The sequence below is a fragment of the Opisthocomus hoazin genome, chromosome 6, assembly GCF_030867145.1.
Source record: "Opisthocomus hoazin isolate bOpiHoa1 chromosome 6, bOpiHoa1.hap1, whole genome shotgun sequence".
Classification (NCBI taxonomy): Eukaryota; Metazoa; Chordata; class Aves; order Opisthocomiformes; family Opisthocomidae; genus Opisthocomus; species Opisthocomus hoazin.
In genome coordinates this window covers 42,348,907-42,367,055 of record NC_134419.1, presented here as the reverse complement: position 1 = coordinate 42,367,055, position 18,149 = coordinate 42,348,907, and the positions used below count along the sequence as shown (strand labels likewise).

The following is an 18,149-nucleotide window of genomic DNA, read 5'->3' as shown; positions in this document are numbered from 1 at the left end:
CAGTCCTCAGCCTAGTGTGAAATAAGACACTACTGGATTTTTAAAGGTACTGAGTATCCGTAATTCCACGTAGTTCATGAAAGATGCAGATGCACAAAGCAAGAAAAATAACCCTATGTACCTCACAGCCAGTTAGACAAAAAATAACTCGCCAAAATTAGCAGACACTTTAAAACACAGGCCTCAGTGATTTGACTCTAATTAAATGGAAGTTGAAGTCAGAGCCAGGATTAGAAGCCACAGGGGATCCTTTGATCTCTGTTCCTCAGACTAGGCTGCTTTTTGCTCTACCGCACTTTCCCTTCACTTCAGCAACTCTTACGCTGCTGCTTTAGCCGAAGAGCCAAATCAGCTACAGGCATGCGGTTGGGAAGGAATTTTTGGCATCCCTACAAACATCCACAAATGGCCTTATCTGCACCAGATGAAGACTGATATTTCCAAAGGCGCAAGTCCTCCTAAAGCTTTGGTCCGCTGGACCCTCACAGTCCCTGATTTTCTGAGTATTTTATACAGGTCAAGCAAACTTTAAATTGTTTACAATTACACAGTGGCACATCCAAAATATATGCAATATGGCATTGCAGAAGACAAGAAATAAAACCTTAAAAAACAGACAATATACAGTTACTACAAACCTAACGCTCTATTTAAATATACTTGGAGGGCATTTCATACTCTGCCTTTATAAATAACCATTTCTCCTCCTTCCACAAAGCCCTCTTCCAAAATCAGTATAGCCATTATGCTCCTGAGAAACAGCACGAGGAATGTCTAGCTTGTGAACTTTAGCTATGCATTCTGATAAATTCGAAGGAACGAGTGCAAATGTAGTCTTTAATGACCTCACAGCAAAAAGGATTCATATTTTGTCTTCATATGTATGCAAAAATAGAAAACTTTAAGAAGAATTTGTCAAAAAAACATAAATGGGTTGTCAGGAAACCGTAACATAGTGATACATTAAAATTTAGCAGAAAGTTTACACTTACTATAAAGGCCTCAATCCAGTGATTGGCACATGTTGTGTCACCTCCACTACAAGAAATTGAAAATGGAGCTTCACGGAGCAGGTGAGGCTCCATGCGAGTGCTACGGCAGCATGGAATTGGTACAGATGTCCCCAGGTCATCTGCTTTCCAAAGGAAGTGCAACTGTAAAAGAGGGCTGAAGAAGCGGCTTTCAGGTACCTGAGCTCTTGCCATACCTGAAAGCAAATGTAATTTAAAACTTCATTTAGCAGCTCTAAATTACACAGCAGCATCTTATTGTGTTACAATAGGCTCAGAATTACTCACTGTGTCTCTCCACCGCTGTCAAAGATCATGAACGCCATTTTTAAAAGTCATCTTCTTTAAAATATGACCACTATTCTCCATCTACTAATATAAGTGAACCTTAGTACATAATAATCATCTAATTGAATTACTTTCAGAGCACATTTTGTTTTCCACATAGAGTTATTTTTGAAGCTGCGGAACAACATATACAAAGACTGAACAACGTGTGTATGAAGCTGTAAGCTATTCGCTTTGGAATGGATCTGTACAGGTTATTTAGAGATCTCAGCGAACGACTCACTGATTTTCATACCATTACTACATGATATGGACAATTCAAGAAGATATTTTCTCAGAGGACAGAGATCTAACAATGAATTAGTGCTCTTCATTTTCTATATTATGGAAATCTCATTTTAGAGCAAGTACTGTAACTTACTAGGGCATACAAGAGTGACTAAGAGCAGAAATAATTTACAAGATTTTTCTGCTACTTATTGTGCTGGTTATATACCTACAATTATAAAAAACATCAAAAGATTTCCCTCTCAAGAAATACATTAGACAGTCAACATTCTTTTTCCATAACTTAAAAAAGATATCTTTTAAAGATATAGGAAAAACTAAACACTCTGAGTGCCAATTTTTGCTAGCATTGCGATTTCTACTGTGCTAAACAGCAGAAGGAGTATCTTAAGTTCAAGAAATGTGTATTAGCTTTATTTGTGAACAGTATTGATCGTCTAGCTTCCAAAAATCTTGTTGCACATACAGGTGACTAAAGCATTTTTTCAGATCAGCCATATTTGACAACGTCAGGAAGTTTTTATGCAGTTTAGACGGGGAGGAACAACCCCCCCCCAGAATATTCATGCGTGCTTTTGCAGACGTGCTTCACGCTGTTTGCTTAACTGTATACAATACTTAGAAATCTGTTCCAACTCATTTCACCCTGAAAACTTGGTAACACCGCCATTTGCAGATTTAGGTTATACAAATAATAAAAAAAAGAATGCTATTCAGATGGAAAATAAGTTGACTTCTGCCTTTAAAAATCAAGCAATGCCTTCTCTCTCAGAAGGCTCAGTCAAAGCTCAGCTAACTAATCTTGCAGAGGTCTATTTGTTTAAATCTGTCGTAGCTCCACTTTCTGTCAATCTGTACTGTAAATCTCTCATTAAACAAACAATACTCAGTTTGAAATATTAATATCACGGTCATGAAAAGGGCAACAAAAATTAAGATAATGCTAGCCTGCTGTGTCCTTTTCTCTGGAGTGTAAGCTGCTGCTATGGTTTTGGTGATTTTAAACAACTATCCTTGAAAAAGTCACCACTGGATCAAATGAAATGCCTGAAAACTCTTTCCAACTAGCCCAGTCCCTTTGATAATTATGTGCATTTTCCTGCTTTGAAATTGAGAACATGAGTCTAAATGGTACTGAAAGCTCTGCCAAAAACATACCACAGCAAAACTCCAAATGCCTGACACAACAGAGACAGACATTCTCCCCAGCCAGTGGTACATGGGCTCAAGATAGAAGATGGCTGTAGCCATCGTTAGCCAGAGAAAGTTATTCAATCAGCCAACACAGAAAGTCGCCTTGCAATCATTCTGTTTAGAATAACTGAAGAGCAAGAAGGAGAATTTATCAAAGTCTCTGGCTTGTTTTGGGTTCGGCTTGGTTTGCCATCTCTTTTAAAGACACTCTTACTATCAAGGGTCGCCTCTCTGAAAATTGACCTCTCTAGACAGAGGGTTTCTTGGCTTTGACAGCAATACAAAGAAAGGAACGCTGCTCGAGATGGAAAGCGAGAAACCTCGGTAAACACAGTTGAAGTCTGGTAGTCTAACAGTTGTATTTAACAGTAAGAAATAAATTGAAAACAAAAAAACAAAATGCTCTGATCTGGCCAGCGTTCATCAGAACACACCAGTAGGTGCCGAACAAAACAGAAATTTTGTAGAGTGTTTTAGCACTTTAAACAAGCACATTTCTAATTACATTTTGGATGTTCATTCTGGGATGCACCATAGCCCTTACAAAGCCCTTACTTACTTTTGAATGACATAAGAGCTTAGAAAAAGCAGTACTTTTGCTTATTATGCGAGCCAGTATTTTTAAAATACTAACTGGTGGTCAAAATATATTGCTATAAGTAGTAGCAAGCCTTATGTTCCTGGAGACACAATAGATTTTTGAGAAGAGAAGCCAGTCCTTGGACAGATATTAGGACTGTTAAGCTGCTTTTCTGGATTTAGTTACAATTTCATCGGCACTTGGGGTAACATTTCTAGTTTTGTAGCTGAGTTTTCAATGAAATGTTCTTGTTTCACACAAGTCAAGGAGCTAAATCACTTATAAAACTCTTAGCAAAAATAAGTGTCTTGAGTCAATGTTGCTCCAGGTAACACACTCTGCTCTGGGACTAAAAATAAAATCACTCATTCGGAATATAAGCGGGGGAAAAAAAAGCAAGCTCTGCAGAGTTTTCAAAAAATGCTTCTTCCTTCTGGGTTTGAAGCTAAGCTCCCTATTTATGAGAAATCTTGGCAGAACATAAAAATTTGAGACACAGTTGCAAAGAGTGTCAATTCTTTACCTTGTGTAAAATGATAGGTCTTTTTCTACAAAGACACTGGCAAGGTATTAAAGAATACATGCATTAAAAAAGAAAAACCTGTTTAGTACTCAATGGCACAAGACTTTTTGAGCCACGCGAAAGGTGCTTAGCGTGAAGTTCTCTAAATTTGCTAGGAAACAAAATTGCTTGGCACTGCACTGCAGCTGGCCAGTGAATAGTCTCAATACTTAGCTCAGGAATTTGGGAGAGACACAGTGAAGTCAATGAAAATTCATCTGAATAGGCTTTAAATCAGAACAGGAGTCAAAAGGATAGATGACTAAACTTGATTAATTTCTTCATTTCTATGCAACTAACAGTACTTAACAGTCTCCTTGGTAATATTTAAACTTAAATGAGTGACTTATTCTGTGTGCGATCCCCAGGAGATTAATCAAGAAAACAATAGAAGAATTGAAAACAGTCATCTATCCTACAATCTTATCAGAAGTTATAAATTCACAAAACTTTGACATTATGCCCACATTATAGCAAAGCAGGCTTTGCAAAAGGAGCCGATCGGACTCTCCCAAGTTAGAGCGGTGGCCTCGCATCAGTTCAGTGTACGATACCCAGGCGGGCAGCTATGCCCAGCTCTCCTCATTTCTTCCCATGAATTAGTGTCTGTGATTTTATCTGCAACTTCTCCTTTGTGCACGCAAGTGTGTGTGTTGTCATGCCCCAAGCAGTTCTGTGGAGTTCTCAGGGTTGAAGCAGCTCTTTTATTGTAATCAGTTTTCATTACAGTCCTTTGATCTCTCTCCCTTCTTTGTATACAACACTTCACCACCTTTATTTTCTGTCATAATTGCATGTGAAAGATTTCTCCTTTGATAGACCCTGAATGCCAAATCAGTATCGAAAAGAGTGTTGAAAAGTGTCATGTGCTCTGTCTGCTTTCGAAGGCATCCCATACACCTGTGGAAGACAAACAATTTCTCAGTGATATGACATATCTATCATCCTTCCACACGATATGAGCTGTTCTGTCTGCTTAATAGCAAGGGGATACGCATAGCAAAAGAGTAACTGCTGAAAGAAACGCGTAGCACGTTGCAAACTGTCTGGCAGCCCTCCCTAAGCCTCATCTCCTTCTGGCCTGCTGATAATTCACAGACTGTTCCCGCGCGCTCATCACTCCGGCAGCGAGAGTGGCTGGCTGGGGCCCCCCGTCTCTGCTCCCTGTCACGCTGTCATTCAGGTGTGTCTGCCTGCCATCACCTGCCGACAGAGCCACATGCGTCTCAATTACCGAACAGGCCTCCCTTCGCGCTGCCGATGAAGATGTTCAGTCTGGACCGGCTAACAGCGTTCTCCCTTACAGACATGTCTTTCGGGGCTCGCGGAAGCAGGCACCAGGTGAAGTCTGGTGGCTGCTCCGGAATCATATTTCTCACCGTAGTTTTGGTAACAAATCATCAGTGGCCAGCCCTTGTCGCTACAATTCCTAGCCTCTGCCATACCCTGCAATGGCAAAATACAATGAAAGGGTATAAAGGTCTTTTTTTTCCCCCCTCTCTACTTCAGTGTGAGGACAAGCAAATACGCAGCAAAACTGGAAAGCCTGATATGATACAAAGTCAAAGTAATTTATTCCTCCTTTATATTACAAACTCCCGTCATTTTTATAACCAAGGATGCTTTTAACACTGCCTACACAGTAGTGATGACACCCGTATTCAGCCTATTGGAAAAATAAAGGTACAAAGAGGCAAAACTGTTGGAAGACAATAATGTTAACTTATATTATTTTTATGTATATACCCCATAAAACCAGGGAGGGTAACACTCAGGGGGTGTTTGACCAGCAATATTACATGAATTATTATTGTCTATATGTCAGATTTTCCTTTTGGTGTTTCAGATTCCTCAGGGATTCAAGTTTTAATATCTATATGTGCATCAGGAAGCATCATGTTGCAAGGATTTATATTCAGAAGTGATCTCTGCACTGGGATTATGCAGAATGTGAAAAAATAAATATACAAGCACACTCTGCGGGACCAAGGTTTAGAAGAACAGTGTAGCATTAATGTTATTACAGTTATCATCACTAACAGTAGTAGTAGGTGTTAGACAGTTTATAAGTGCTCAGATAAAATGTGAAGTTTCATTCTCTTACAAGGTAGATTATTAGGTAAGATCTTTCATGCTCTATGAAATACTGTATCATGTAAGCAGAGATTATGTTTCTGTGGTCTTGGCTGAAAACCCAGGAATGAGAAATGAGCACTATGGAAAGCAAGGAATTCACAAGTAGCAATTCCTCTTGTTAGGAAAATTAATCCTAGATTTCTTGAAGTTAAAAAAAAAAAAAAATCACAATTGTATATTGTGATACTGTAAAACCTAATAAAGAAGTTGCTAGTTTTGCTGGAGTTCTCAGTTACCATTCAGAGCTTTCCATTTGGAGTAACCAGTATCTACTTCAGAGACTGAAGCAACTAATACCCACACTTCTTTCTGGAGCGCATACAGAAAAACAGGAATCCTGTCGGGAGTCCTCCCTCTGTCCCAGCTTCAGATCTAGACTTTTGCCCTTTTTTATGGTAACTGACAGAAGATCAAGCAAGTCAAGCCAATAATTTGTTCTGAAAAATACAAAACTTACAGACAAATTCTTAGCTCACATAAAGCCATTAAAAAGCAGATTCCTCTGCTGTGCGACTCAACACACTTGTTACATTTTCCATCTTTCTCTCTACAATTCAAAAGTACCATATTCAATGCTTTTTGGACCTACCAGTCACTCCTCTTAACCAAAAGCACTCTTCTGCTTCCCCTCAACTAAAAATTTCCCTTAAACAGGGAATTGTCTTCAGTTCTAGAAGTGTGCTTTCATTCAGGAGGCTTTAAAATCAATAGTGCTTCATAATTAAATCCAGACCCACATCCTGGAACTTTACAGTACAATTAAAATAACCGGTATTAATATTACATCAAATCAATGCAATATTATTACTTCAGCACAGATGGATACATTTTTGTTCAGATTTCTCAATTTCCCAGCACTCACAAATGATAAATGAGATCCACAGCATTTAAACTAAACAGCTCACTTCTCTGACATCACATACTGGAATCAAAAATGATAATATCCATCAACAAGCAATCCATCACAAGTAACATCATGAAAATAAAGCTACAGTTATCTTTCTCTGATAGTATTACAAGGAGACATAGATCTACCTGCCATGTACGTACAAGTAACAGTCCTTGATATTTGCATCAGGGCACCGCTTAACCCGTGTTCTGTTCTAGTCTATCACCAGTCTCTTTATGCACTTTTCCTAAACATGAACAAACTGACTGAATGAAAGAAGAATTACCACAAACTAGAAGATATCGATGCCTAGGTTATGCCCCCTTGAACTCATCTGAGTTACCTGCACAAACTCCTTCTAGATGATGACCCTTAAAACACTGGAAAGGAAGATTATTATTCAACAACAAGGGATATTTGCAAGACTGAACACAGAAAATGAAACTCAAAGACGGTCATGTAGTCCCTGCCTGGATTTAATCTTTTCAAGTTTCAAGATATTAAATTAAGCTCAGGAGCACCCATATAAAACTAGCAGAAATGAATAATTATAACGGGGTGTGACAAGTGAAAGAGGAAAGTAAATGTAATCCTCTCTCCCCCTTTTTTACTTTTTCAAAAGGCATGGTCTATGACCTCAGCTCAACAAATAAGAAATCATAAGGCTGAAATTATTTTGTAGTTAGATTTCTGGCTTCTTTACTTCTTCCTCACCCCAATGTGGACATAAATGGTGACCTGCTAATTTGTTTTATACTCAGTCCTGCTCCTAGTGTTGTCAAAGGTACCTGGGCTGAACAGCCAGGCAAATCAAAATATCCACACCATAACGGCAAAGTCACAGTAATAGGCTGTGCAGCTGCCCAAGTTGTGAAGGAATCCAAAGTAATAAAGATTTGCATGTATGGAAAAGATGTTAAACCCCAGCTGGCAACCTTCGCGCATAAATGCAGATCACTCTGTGCAGTTCTGCAAATTTTGAAAATAGCTAAACTTAAAAAAAAATAAATTACACAGGGAAGGAAAGGAAACCCTCAAGTGAGTTCAATGCTTAGGGCCTTCCTACCTCCTAAGGTAGGATTAGACTCAGTAAGAACCAAAAGAGGAAGAAACTTTTCAAAGAAAATGAATCTTATAATTTCTCTGTCATTGTTTATTCACTGAAATGGAAATACATGAGACCTAGACAGAATGTTTCTCCCTTTTATATTTCTCCAGAAGAGGTTTCACACTTTCTAGTTTTGACCTCTGTAAGCTATTTTAGTATCAAAATTTTTTTACAGAAAAAGCAACTGTCAGCAATATTTATAACAGCAATTGGGAAGATTTAATATTTTACAAAAAATTATTTAGTCATATTAATGATTACACTCCTGTAGAATACAGAAGTGTAATAGAAAACAGTTCTAGACTTTTAAAAGTGAAGAGCCGAGCAGACAAGACAAAAAAGGAGAACAAAGACAGAGGTTTAAACCATTTGCCCAAGGCTACCCAGCAGGTCAAAGGCAGAAATGCGAACTGGAGACAATTCCCCTAAGCTTTCCAACACAGGTCCTGAACACCAGGCAACTCAGAGTTTCTAAGTCTGACACAAAAAAGCTCTCCAATGAAAAATTAGTGTTAACCTCTTTGCCAAAAATCCGTGGAACTCCTAATCCTGGCACACAATTAATTATTAAAATAATTAATTAAAATTAACGCCTTTAAGTACTCTGCATGCACATGCGTGTGCATGTAGCTGTAATCTTGTGCCTCGTGGCTAATCACGAGTGTTGCCTCACACTTCCATGGGATGAGAGAACTGAAAAGCAAAGCTGATCCAGACTGTCACCCTTGGGTCACAGGAGCCAACACTCTTGATTACACCAGAAGACGTCCAGGGTGTATCTGCTGACACTGTGTATATCATTGTTATTTATTTTTCAAAAACACTTCATAAATAATTTTAACATGAAAAATGTTCTCTACGAGCGAAACACTTCAGGAAAAAGGTGACATATTAGAATGATTACCTTTTCTAAAAAATTTATTCACCCCAGCACCGAGTCTTCAGTGTGATATAACTTGAGTTATGGACTCATCTCTCTCTCAATACAGCTTTCTCCGTGTACAGAAATGCCAATAGTGTGTAGCGGTGTTGATGCAATAAACACAGCTAAGAAAATGCAGTCTGTAAGAAATGAAGGGATCCATAACTGCATAGCACATTTAAATGAATCAGCATAATAAATCTGTGAACACATAGTTCATCTACCTTGGCTGAAAAGCAAACCCAGCAGAGACATCAGCAGAAGAGAACAATGTGTAAAACAGTCACTATCACATACTGCTGCTTCAACTCAATGTTTACGGTCATTGTCATCTATTATACCACTACAGCTTTTCTCTGCCTGAGAAGATCAGATCTGCATTTGACCATCTCCACATTCCTTAGAATCAAATCCCAGCATCTTCTGAGGCCAGAAGTCCAGCAGCATTTTGCAACAGCCTTCGAGCTGTTAAAATACCGTACACTTCCATAAGATTGTTAGTAACAAACATCTTCTGGTAAGCGGCATCCAGGAAAAAGAAGAAAAAGTAAGATTATTTCAAACTGTCAACTTGCTAAAACTAACAGCTCCCTGTTAATGAATCAAGTTATCTCAAAGTTGCTATGATCTCATCTAAGAGATTGCCTGTGCATGCCATAGGCTGAGGTACTGCATGTTTATATATTCAGGTTAGCTGAATTAATTGTATTTACCTCTTTTTTCTGCAGAGATTTTATCTCTTACTTTTAGTATATTAAAACATCAAAGATTCTAACCTCATTTTTGTTATTGGGCTGCTGACAGCCCACCTGAAAGACAGGCCTGGTCTTGTATAAACTACACACTCAAAACCGTAATGAAAAGTCAATAAGCTTTGCTTTTTTGCAGCAGGAGACTTACCTACCTGAAGACCAATTTGATTCATCATGCCAGGAAAACTTCCTTAAATAAGAATTCTTATTTTCAGTACCTTGTACTAAAAATAGATATGAAATAGATCAGCACTCAGGCTGGCAAAATAGTAAGAGTTTAAGTGCTGGAAGTTTACTCTGGAAAAGAAACATGTTCTTCCATAATAACAAAGCAAAACTCATTTTGTTTAGCTCATTCAAGCTGACTTGAAATGCAGAGGAAGAGAGTGTTGTACCTAGTGCACGTGAAAACAAGAAAATAGCATGGGGTACAGAAGAAATCTTCGTTCTTAAAAAAAAAACCAATCCAAACCACCCAAAAAACCCCACAATATTCTAAAGTGGTTTATTTTTAAATCATAGAATGGTAAGGGTTGGAAGGGGCCTTAAAGATCATCTGGTTCCAACCCCCCTGCCATGGGCAGGGACACCTTCCACCAGCCCAGGTTTCTCAGAGCTCCATCCAACCCGGCCTTGAACACTGACAGGGAGGGGGCAGCCACAGCTTCTCTGGGCAACCTGGGCCAGTGTTTCACCACCCTCATGGTGAAGAATTTCTTCCTAATATCTAATCCAAATCTGCCTTCTTTTAGTTTATAGCCATTCCCCCTTGTTCTATCACTACATACCCTTGTAAAAAGCCCCTCTCCATCCTTCCTGTCGGCCCCTTCAGGTACTGGAAGGCTGCTCTAAGGTCACCCCGGAGCCTTCTCTTCTCCAAGCTGAACAGCCCCAACTCCCTCAGCCTGTCCTCGTAGGAGAGGTGCTCCAGCCCTCAGATCATCTTCGTGGCCCTCCTCTGGACCCACTCCAACACAACCTATTCAAACCAAGATACTTCTGCAGTACAGTCTACTATATCACCGTATTTTTTTTTAAACAGAAAATGTTCCCACCACTCACAATTTCCTGCCAAGTAAGGATTCTCTGTGTCCAACGTACCGATCTCCTAACTGAAACCTGCTGCAAGCACTCTGTTCCTATCAATCTACTGCTTTAGCTGGAGCTGCAACTGGCCTACGTGAGCCAGCAGCAGACTGCCCCGTCACACCCTCACAACATTATCACCAGTTCGAAATTTTCTGAAAGACATTCAATTTGGCAATAACAATAGAATGAAGTAATAGGTTTATTCATTTATATACAGGCTTGAATAAGAGAGCATAACCTCTTCCCACCTCTTGTTCTTAAAGACCTATCTCAGTGGATATTATGCTTTAGGTTCACCCAGTGGGATCTTTACTCATGCGGAGAGCCAGAAAAACAGCTATGACACAAGCCAGGAATGCTCAAACTCTGTTCAGTGGATCACTAGTGGACCGTATTGTTTCATCCATTGAAAGTACTAGCTGTAACTTCAGCTTCAGGCCTCAGCTATGTGTTGTATTCGTGATTATGAATCACAAACACACAGCTCCAGTCGCAACATCAGCCAATAGAAAAGGCACTTCTACTTCCAAGTTAATAGAGCTGATTGCAACAGAACTTCAATCTCTCTGAACTCACCTCCCAAAGCAGCACTTTCAAGGCACAGAAAAACAGAAAAATCTTGTTTCAAACCTCTAGCAAGCGATGGAATTAGGCGGACACAATCGTACAAACAGAATACAAACAAAGCTGGTTACTGCACCAAAAATCTTGTGCCAACCTGAGTTTCCTCCAACAGCTAGAACACACACCTTTCCCAAATGTTACTTTTCCAAAGAAGTCTTTCCAGAATAGTTGTGCTGATATCATGAAATCATGAGTGAGAAGGAGGAGGGTCAGAACGACTTTGGATAAGCAAAAAAGGTACGTTCAGTGTTTCAAAAAAAACTCCAAAGATCAAACTTCTAAGTTCAAGACAACCTCAGAAATGGAAGAGAGCTGGAAAGAAAACCCTGAAAGTTCTCACAGCGTAAGAAATCAAAACAAAAACCACATTCCAAGACTTGTGTATACAGAATACTAATAAACCCAGGAACAGGACCTTGAAAGAAAAGAGTAGCTGCCTCCAACTAACCAGCAGCAATTCAAATCCCTGCGTCTGCCTGATAAGGTACAAACTACCCAGCTAAGCTGTCCAGGGATGAAACTGAAGAACCTGACACTGGCAGCCTCTCTGGGTTTAACAGAGCTTCTCCATTAATTATCTAGACGTTGGCACTGCTACTGTGAACTCCCAACTATCCAGAGCAAGAAAAATTCATTTGGCCACAAGCACTTGAAGGTTAAAAAAAAAAAAAGGAAAAAAAGAGAGAAAAGCGGCATTTCACTGGATGCAGCATTTGTATGCTTATCTATGCATTTTTAATGTCACTTTACAGTTAATAATTAGCCCTCCTCTGGCCTGCACAAAGAGTGCCACTGAGACAAAGGAAAACGTTAAGTGTGTTAGCTAGACTTGCCACTGGTATAAATAGTCAAAGGGATGATTAATGAATGAGGGGGAGAATTAAACAGAGCAGTGAACAAAGACAAAGCCCGTTTGCTTGGCTGCCCACAAACCAAGACAAGCCGCATCCATAAAGAAACTACAGAAAGTGACAAACAAAAAATCAGCTTAATAGACAGCTCATGAAGACTTTATTTAACCCCACATTATGACAGCCTGGGTGCTTTATTAACACTTTGACATGTTAAGATGCCAGGGTCATTTGAGGCTAAAACACACATTTGTTGGGGGGAAAGGCGGAGGAAAAAAATGCACATTTTTGTGCCACAGAAAGAGAAACAGAGAAGGCCCAAATAACTCAAACAACACTCTTCAGCCCTCCTTTGTGGAGCATGCCAGAATCGACATTTTTAAAGAGTTGTTTAGAGATGTCAAACAAAGCAGACGCAGCGCGAACACAAGCGGCCCAGAAGCAGCTTGACAGGCCTTATCCTTCCCTTCAGACGGCTGCGTTTCAGACAGACGCCTTTCAGATGAAAAAAAAAATTGTGACAGCTTTTAAATTTAAAGCAGGTTATACTCCCTTTTTTCCCTTTAAATGAGCTAATGAACGTTCCTGGCTACTCTCCACTGATTACTACAGATACCTAATATCTGATATAAACGCCCATGATTTCTGAATGAAAAACCCTGCAATAAAGTTGATAAACCCAATACAGTCCAGCACCTTTACTGCTTAGGCCATTTTCAAACTTTGATTTAACACAGAGAAATATATAGTTTGAGTTCTCTTGCCTTTTCTTTTGTTAGGTAGAGTTTATTTTGTTTTTTTTTTTTTTAAATAAAAGTAGTAACTTTCACAGAGTCTGTTTTCCTTCATCAGCTGCCCGATGCACCAGACAAACCTAATAAACCTCTAATAAAATGGGATATACAGCAAAGTACAGAAAACATTAAACCGATAACCACAATAATAACCCCACAAGTGCCGTAATAAGACAGAGAAAAGAACTTTTTCTCCAGCTCATAATGCCCTAAGTGCATAATTGCAGAAGTAATGCCATAAGTAGCCACGTCTTCTAATGAGACAACACAGTACGTAAATATTTTGTTGTTGCTGACAAATGAGAATAAAAACTTCGTCTTGTTGCTATGGATTCAATATTGTATGTCCCTGCAATGTCACAAAAAATTCTTTACTCTTTCCATACTGTTATACAACTTATTTATTAGATAAATACAACCGATCTGTAGAGTTTTTTTACTGAAATTTATATTTCTAGTAGAGATGTTCTTACCCTCTCAAATCATTACTAATATTCCTTTAAGCTTCTGGCCCATGCATTTTTCACCACACAATACCGTCCTCTCATCCACCCTCCTACAACACAGCTGCTTTCTGTAGGCTTTACTGCTTGATTCACTCACTGCTATGTCTGTGAAAACAAGCTGGAGCAGGAAGCCATTCTGTATTACTTAAATTCTGCTTGCTACCGTGGTGCAACACACCCAGAACTGATACCTTCATCACTGGCAAAGAAAGTCCTTTCCAATAAACAGCCTGATGATCTGAAAACTGAACATGCTCAAAACTTCAGGTGAGATCATGCACCAAAAGCCTTTCACGTTTTCTGCTAAAGACCCTCATCCTCCTCTGCGAGGACAAACTCGTTCAGGCTTCCACTTTCATCAAATACATGCCATCTCTACAATATCTACATTCTCTCCATCAGCTGCGTAACATCTCCTAAGCCACAAAGCAAAGCTTTGCTTCAAACTCCATTCACAGAGAACGGTACCTCTGTTTTGAGAAGTGTCAAGATCAGATACATTTTTAACAAATAAGGCAAAAAAAACCCAATGTAAAAACAATGAAAACAATGTAAATTTTCCATTTTGAAGGATTCATTTTTATTTCCAAATGTTAGTAAAGTTAGATCAAGTAACACGAGAACTACCACAATACGGTTTGCACTTATCCACTGTGCTTTCTGAATTCTCGTGGGGAGCCTGAGAGAAAGATATCCAGGATGTGAAGTAAGCAGAGAAGCGCATGACACCATCCTCTTCCCTCCTGTTTCTCAGGCATGGCAAAACTCCTTACATCAAAGTTGCTCTCACTTTGTGTGGAAACTTCAGCTATCCGCTTGCTGCAAAAACCTTCAGCTAGCAACTGAATCTGCACTGGTGAGCCCAGAACACATGCTGATGTTATCTGGACCAGCTTATACGCTGCAAGAACTTCTGGAATTTACTGAGGGCATTCAAAGCAGACTAAAAAGAACTCTCCCTTACCGCACTGAAACTCTTCCGAGTTGCAACACTGGTTTTTATGTTATTTCCTCTACCAAAAACAAAATTGCCATCACGTTTTAGATTGTTAGAATAATTATTTTCTTTAATATGTTATATTTTTAGAAATAATTCATATTCCAAGTCAAGTCTCCAGTTAAAACTGAGTAACTAACTGCTCTAGATTCCTTTAAAAGTTCTAGATGGATTCAATATATACTCTGAGCAAAAACCTTTCCTGGTGTACGTCTCAAAATACAGAATGTGTTATCTAACAGAAACACTGTAGAATTTGCCTGAGCCTTCCAAGCTGTGAGTTCTTAGCCCAGTTCTGATTGGGGCAGATCTTATTATAATGTCTTTCAGAAAGAGTTTCTTCTCTTGCCCATTGCAATTTCTTTAAAAAGCTTTGCTCTAAAATTTGAAAGGCCAAGGGGGTGCGTGTGAAAGGTAAGGGTTCTTCTCCAGACTTCCTCAGAGGTGAAAGACAACTGGAGGAAGTGTTCTGTACCAGTTCTCCCACATGCCAACATACTGTTTTGACTCTAGGAATGCAATGAAAACTGATCACCTGAGTACCTAAGAGGTATCAACTTCAATAGTACAAGCCACATTTTCCTGGGGGAAGGAGCTAAATAAGAAAACTCCCAGGGTTCAGGTGCGATCTCTACAAGTAACTGCCACATGCGATTGTATATCCACACCCAGGATGCGCAGGCATTTTTAGTGCCTTGTCTTTCTGCAGCTGCCAATAAACTCACGGTTGATCTCCTGCACTGCCCTATCACTCCTAGAATCACAGAAGGGAGAGGCAGAGGAGACATATTAGGTCACCTAGTCCATATCTCTGCCGGTGGGTAAGATGCACTTAAATGAATCACGACTGGAAAAGCCTCTCTGGATTTTTCACGCTGTGCCATCATTCTCATACCAGGATCATCCTCTCACAGCTGAAGCTTTAAAAATGATAACCAAGCATGACACACACTCTAAGAACAAATGAAAAATAAAGTGAAAATGGAGACACTGATGCCACATCTACGCTGCCAAGCATTCAAAGCTCTGGAACAACCAAAACCTTTTCTTATCCCCATACGTTTATGCTTGTTAACTCAGGCATACATCCCACGGATAGTGAGGGTGAAAGATCTTGTGAGAAGAGTCACTGTGTCCAGTGAAGGGAGTTGTCCCGCTTTAAGAAAAGTGCCCAGAGGATGTTGCTGCTACTTTACTCTGTCACAACACTGTCACGTATATGTGACACACATGTATGAATCAAAGCATGCCCTCCTGAAAACAGCTAGGCAATGCTAGCATCACAGAACGAATACAAGCATCAGTCCGGAGTGCTTGAAACAGTTTTATATTCTATGAGAATCTAGTTGAAAATAACAGGTAAAGTGAATAGGAATTTATTTATTCAGTAATTCCTTAACACTCTCTATTGATCTATAACCTGCATTTCAAGTTTGCTAATCTCAGAATAAGCAATTTGCGTTAGCTTGAGTCACTCCAAGACAAAAAAGGAGTGTAAGGCAAAGTAATAAAGTAATACAAGTTCAGTTCCATAAACCAAAACAAAAAACATTGAACTTTACTTTTACCTGATGCACCACCTGCAAAGTAAACATTTCTTTACAAAAGATTTAATTTGAACTAACACTACGTGCTTAGGAAAGCACATGTGCAAGGAAGACTTTATAGATTTATCACTGTTTTCTTGGTGGAGTCTTTATATCTCTTTACAGTTTTAAAATCCAAGTAATTAGATTAATCGATGCTACAGATGTCATTATAAAATTTAATTTCGCCTATGGCCCCTCCAACCCCTTTGCACACTCCCAGCCCGGTTGCCTGGGAATGACGCTGCTCAGCAAAAGCCAAAACCTTGGTGTGCCATCAACACTGCTTCAGTCACAAGCCCCAAAAAAACCCTACCTCCATCCCAGCCAGACCAAGTACAAGTTTATATACTTAAAGAAATTAGTCAGTCAGTTTATATAGCATAGCTGGCTCTTGAAAGGAAGGTATAGAAAACTGCTGGGGGACGGGAGGGAGAAATCAGTCACTCGAAACTCAGCAGACAAACAGTGACAGTACAGACTCTTACAGTGCCCAGATTAAATTTAAATCTGTCAAAGTTCAGTGAAAATTTAAGATCTAAACAAGAAGCCATATTCATCGCAGCTTATTTATTAGAAAAGACAGTAAGAATAAAGCACTTCTCCAAGTCCTTCAGCAAGGCTGAGCACTCATTTTTTAATTTATTTTGAATTCAGTTATGTACACTGAGCAATTTAAACATGCAAAGGAAAACATATTTTACATCATTATTTATCATTCCATAAAATAGAACAGTATCCTATAAAATGATCTACTTCTCTATGCATCATTTTCATTCCACTTCGAATGTGCAATCCAATTTTTTTATACTTTAGATCAGAAGGTTAAAGCCGCTCTCCTTTCCCGCATCACAATAAAGAGAGAATGGATGCAGGATGCTGGGTTCTGCAACTCTCTAAGGTAGAAACTAGAGAGACTGAAATTGAGAATCAAATGAAAGAACTACTATACCGACCAAAATACAGAGTTCCTTCCACGAAAGTGATCATGCTAAATAAGGGCACCTACGTTCAATCCAAATTTTCTTGAAAGAACAGAGAATAATGTCTCTCTTGACGATTTCATAGAAAACAGTAGTTCGAACACATTTTTACTCATATTTTCAAAACACAAAAAACACTGCTTACATGCTCATTTTTCTCCTACATCATCCATTCAGACTTCTTTTTTCCTTTTTTTTTTAACTGTTGTTGTTTTGCATGCAAAAATGATAAGCCATTTGCCTCTAAAGCCATATGGTGATGGAGGATTGGTTTTATATGTTATATTCCAGATATGTAAGGAAAAAAATTCTTTTAGTTACAATGTGGCCAGGCACAGCAGCACTTTTTATCAGGAATTGGTGCATTTCGCTCCTGTGATATTTTGTTACTGGCTACTTCCAGAAATATATTCTAACCTGGAAACTTCAATTTTTTAGGGATATTCTATGGCCACAGGGCACTAATTGAGGTTCTTGGCCTGGAACTCAAAACTACATTTCAAATTCTGTTACATATTGGAAAATGAGAGCTCCGGTTCTGAATTGTTGTGTCCACCCATATTCTTCAAGCCATACCAGGATTAACAGGAAAAAAGGGAAGATGATTCCTCGCCTTCTCTACGTAACAAACTCAGCCTAGATGAAGTGCTGTTTTCCTCAGCCTACAGTTATTTCTTATAAAAAAAGGAACTTATTTTTACAAATGCAAGGCACAAACAAATCAGCAAAAATTCTGTAAGATTGGCTATAACGCTTATCACGTGCCCACAGAAACACAAGACGACCGAAGGTGTGCAGGAAAACTTCCTTGTAAGGGATCAATGCTTAAAAATCTAAATCAGGGCTAACTAAAGAGGAATCCATCGACTCACACCCATATGTGGGTCTGACACCACCAATCCCACCTTTCACTACAAAATCTATTCTGATTTCTTTGGGTCCACATCCTGCATTTTGATGCTCTTGCGAGAAAATATGCACAAACCAAGT

The 18,149-nt window shown here is 39.1% G+C and overlaps 1 protein-coding gene across 4 annotated transcripts in view; it reads right to left on the bottom strand.

Annotated features, from left to right (window-relative positions):
• Positions 1–18,149, bottom strand: part of LRMDA (leucine rich melanocyte differentiation associated) — a 690,069-nt gene that overhangs the window by 205,365 nt on the left and 466,555 nt on the right. The gene's annotated exons all lie outside the window — the stretch shown is intronic.